This window comes from Myxine glutinosa, unplaced genomic scaffold (genome assembly GCF_964187855.1).
Source record: "Myxine glutinosa unplaced genomic scaffold, kmMyxGlut1.1 SCAFFOLD_154, whole genome shotgun sequence".
NCBI lineage: Eukaryota > Metazoa > Chordata > Myxini > Myxiniformes > Myxinidae > Myxine > Myxine glutinosa.
This window is the reverse complement of record NW_027616366.1, coordinates 277,635-281,246: the sequence shown is the minus strand read 5'-3', so window position 1 is coordinate 281,246 and position 3,612 is coordinate 277,635. Positions and strand designations below refer to the sequence as shown.

Below are 3,612 nucleotides of genomic sequence, written 5' to 3'. Positions count from 1 at the left end.
GGGCTGAGGGGTTACGCCCACTTTGCGGTGCTATTTATTCTCTCTGCCATCAGAGGGTTAATTGAGAACAATTCCCCCATCCCCATGGGATACCAACCCGTGAGCTTTGTCCATGCTCTGTCCTTTAAATGTTGAGCATCAAGTGTATAATTTATAATGTCTTTGGTATGACTTGGTCTGAGTCGGAATTGAAGCGTCGACCTACCAGACTTGGAATGGATGTGCTAGCGATTATGCCACAATGTCTCATCTGAAGAGGGAAATACAAAAATGTGTATAATTGGGGAAAATATTGATGACAAGGTTCCTCGATTTATTTTTATTAATTACTTGTGCTTTTACTATCCCCTCCAAAGGTGGGTGCGGGTAGCATGGTTGGGCGAGAGACGCAGGTGGAGGAGCGCACATCTGTTAAGCGCAGCGTGGTGGGTGACTACTGTGTCGTCCGGCTGCGGAGCAAGATTACGAGCTCTATCGTCATGCATCGTGTCACTATTGGAGAGGGGTCAGGCCTGGGGCCGTGCGGCCCTCACTATTAGAACTTGGCCCCTACCTGAAAACCATTCCACAATGAAAGTCTCCATTGTCAAAGTTGTCGGGCCGCTTAACCAGGAAGGTGAGTTGCAAGCTGTCCATTGCATTGTTCCCTGCAGCTGCAACATACAAGGAAGTGTGCTTTGTGAAGGTGCAGTACTGGGTGCTGGTGTGGAGCTTAAAGATTGCCTGGTTGGCAGCCACATCGAGGTCGAGCCTCGTGGTAAGTCTTATCTACTGTGTATCTAATTGGATGTTTCCTTTCAATTGATCAATAGTTTACCTGTATATCAGCTTAAAATGGCTGGTAAATTCTGACTCGCTCCTTCTGGAGATAGATACTGGTGTTTGTTTTCAATCGGTGAAATTTTCTCAGCGGGCAAGCCATCTGTGGCACCGTTTTGCTCTGTTAAGAGTTCATCAGCCCGAGATGGGCATATTTTACCTGTGCCTGTTTATTTCCTCCGCCACCAAAGGTGGATGGAGGTTATGTTTTCATCCCTGTCTATCTGTCTGTTTGTTTGTCCGTTGTTTGTGAACATATCTCAAAAGGTTGTGGACGGATTCGGACGAAATTTGGCAGAGATGTCGTGTATGTGACGAGGACAAAATTATTCGATTTTGGTGAAGATTCGGATTCGGATCCGGCTACTAGAAGTTTTTAAGGGATTCTTCACCATTGGGAGATAGGGCTAAAACGATACATAGCAGGATATTTCAAAAAGTTGTGGACGGTTTTGGACGAAACTTGGTGGATAGGTTTGGTGTCTCACAAGGACGATTTGATTAGATTTTGGTGAAGATCTGAATATGGATAGGGATATGAGAATTATTTAATTTTTTAAGTGATTCTTCACCTTTGGGAGATAGGGCCAAAAACGATACATAGCAGGATATCTCAAAAAGTTATGGATGAATTTGGACGAAACTTGTTGGACAGGTTGTTTGTGTTACAAGGAAGAATCGATTCAATTTTGGTGAAGATCTGGATCCGGATCCAGCTAGTAAAAATTTTAAGTGATTATGGGAGCGATATGGCCAACCAGGTGGAGGTATGCTCTCTACTGAGTGCCATTCCTGTTGATTTTGGATTTATAAGATTTTAAGTACTTCGACTTTCGTGGTATACACACTGAAATCCATTTCCTGTTATTGATGCTTGGTGTTCAACACTAGAGGGCGTCTGCTGCATGCCTCTGCTTGCTTGGGTCCATTCAGAAGTCAATGGTGTTACATCTGAGAATGTATTGATTAATTTGTCAGTTTTCCTTTATTTTCTCTGCCTTCTTGATCTCTGTGTTGTGATTTTTCTTTGTGTATCATGATATTTTGAGCAGAAAGTTGTGTTGTGGATGTTTGATTAATCATACACTTGTTTAAGAAACTTGAGGGTTAAAACAAATACAGGAGAATGTCATTTGCCCGATTGATAATACCTGTGCTTTATACATACTATTGTAACTTGTTTTCTTCGTACTAACTCCATTCTTACCATCAGCCTAATATTATGGAACTCAACAAGTTTCTCTAAGATTCACAGGCAGATAATTTTGCCAGGTTATTGGCTCATAATGGAATACTCTTTTAGAGAAAATCTTCTTCTTTGAGATGCAGCACAAGGTTGCGGAGCAGCGTCATGGCTGAGGGCACGGCTGTGCCGCTGATGCAATGCCCTCTGTAGGTCAGGGCCGGAATTTGGAATTTGTTCATGGTGCCAGCGATAGCTTTCCCACAGCTCATGAAGGACACCGTGGGATCTTTGACAACCACCAATTAATGCCAGCAGATGTGACACCAAGTTTAACGTCCATTCAAAGGGACATTGATGAATCGCTTTACCTGTAAAACACCAGGGTGACCTAGTTTATAGCTAGGTCGGGATTCAAACTCGAGCTAGACAGCTTGGAGGCAAGTGCGCGTACCTCTGGGCCATCCTGCAGGGTACACTAAGCTACAGGGTGTATTGCATCAGTGGCACAGCTGCACCCCCAGCAAATGATGTTGCGGGTGCAGCTGCATAGGGAAGATGTGCTGCATACGAAAGAAGAAGCCACCTTAGCAACCCAAAGGTCAGACGTACGGCGTCTGATGACTTTAGAGTTGTGATTTATGTGGACCTGTATTTAAATTGAGTCAAAATTGGTGCCACACTCTCTCAATCCTCATCATCTTTTCATGAAGGTTTAAATGGAAGCCAAACTTGCAGTCGGGGTTGTAAATTGAAGTATACTGCAGCGATATGAAGTGCTTCTACTCGTGTGGCAAGTAGCATGCAAATCCTTGTTCACTTCCTCCTTTCATTTCAGTAAAACGGACCAATGAAATCATCGAGCGCATGATTATGATATGACGAGCTGTACTACTGCATGAGAAAATGGGAAGGTCAATCTGATGAACATCGTATACACTGGTGCATAGCAGGCTCACCACATGCTCGCTGTGATGCTAGCAAGGACTTCAATGGGGATGATTTTACCCCCACCCACCACCTCTTTAGCTGTGGGATCGACGCATCTTTCCACCTCTCAGGGTCGCCCTGTTTGTTTCTATCTCCTCCACAGCCCTCAGTGCCAGTGCCAATAATAGTTATCATTGGAAGTAAGCATACATCTTGTGGGGTTTCATGGCTTTGCTTGAAATGTTCCAAAACTAGTATGTTAGAGGAAAATGTGCTATTTTTGAGTTTCCAGGAAAAAGAAATCCCGCCATCGGTCTCGCCGAATGAGTCCAGTGTCCAAGTTTGTCTCAATGCGAGTGCCACCTCACTTGGATTGAACCATCTCTGCCTTGCTCATCCCACTGCTCCGATTGCCTTTATAATGACACTTATTAAGGAGAATTGTTGATGGACTCGAAATGGGGTGGCATCGGGAGGCATCAACCTTTGGCTGCACTTCAGTTGGGACCACTGGGGCCAGTGCTTACGTTTACAAGTTTGCAACTTCCAAAAACAACTTCTCTGTTGTAGATATTTCATTTGTTTTGCTTCTGCCTTGACTGAACTCTTACTTCTTTACCCTCTCATGATTTGGTTTTAATGCATTCTCCAGGAAGAGCCAATAAAATGTTAATTATGTA

The 3,612-nt window shown here is 43.9% G+C and overlaps 1 long non-coding RNA gene across 1 annotated transcript; it reads left to right on the top strand.

The window, feature by feature from the left end:
• Positions 1–367: 367 nt before the first annotated feature.
• On the top strand, positions 368–3,612 carry LOC144888931 (uncharacterized). Its single transcript, XR_013621476.1, has 3 exons — positions 368–505; positions 654–757; positions 2,841–3,612. It is a non-coding gene; the product is annotated as an uncharacterized LOC144888931 (long non-coding RNA).